General features: G+C 25.9%; 1 protein-coding gene across 1 annotated transcript in view; it reads right to left on the bottom strand.

Moving 5' to 3' along the window:
• LOC119584982 (kinesin-like protein KIF13A) overlaps window positions 1-548 on the bottom strand; it is a gene marked incomplete at its 5' end in the record, with an annotated part of 70,347 nt that overhangs the window by 3,094 nt on the left and 66,705 nt on the right.

Raw genomic sequence — 548 nt, 5'->3', positions numbered from 1 at the left:
GGGCTGGGAAAAGGCACACAGAGCATGTCATATAAAATCTTGCTACAGAAGCTAAGAAGAGAATAAATGGTGATACCATCTCCGGTAACTTACTATTGGAAAATATAAGAAACTGTATTAATATATAATAAAAAAAATAATAGCATAAATCATGAATATCATGAAAATTATCAAAGGCAGGAACTAATATTAGTTCATCAATATTCTGAGAGAAATGCACAAGAATGATGAAAATGAAATATATCATAATCATGAAACACAAAAGTGGAAAAAATGAATAATAATAATATTTACAAATGCAATATCAATAACAATAATCATTACATTAACAATGATGAAGATGAGTGCTCTATTAACATTTTGAGGATTCATAATTAGAAGGCAAAACATAATTATAATAAAAACAATATTACCGCAAAAAGAAAAAAAAAAATATTACTAATATGATAAGGATAGTAATATGAACCTATAACGTAACATGGTTTATGATACATTTTCTATTTTACTTGAATTATCACTTAAACACCCACTGACACAAACAAACTTAA

This window comes from Penaeus monodon, chromosome 19, assembly GCF_015228065.2.
Source record: "Penaeus monodon isolate SGIC_2016 chromosome 19, NSTDA_Pmon_1, whole genome shotgun sequence".
Taxonomy (NCBI): domain Eukaryota; kingdom Metazoa; phylum Arthropoda; class Malacostraca; order Decapoda; family Penaeidae; genus Penaeus; species Penaeus monodon.
This window is presented reverse-complemented; position numbering and strand designations above follow the sequence as displayed.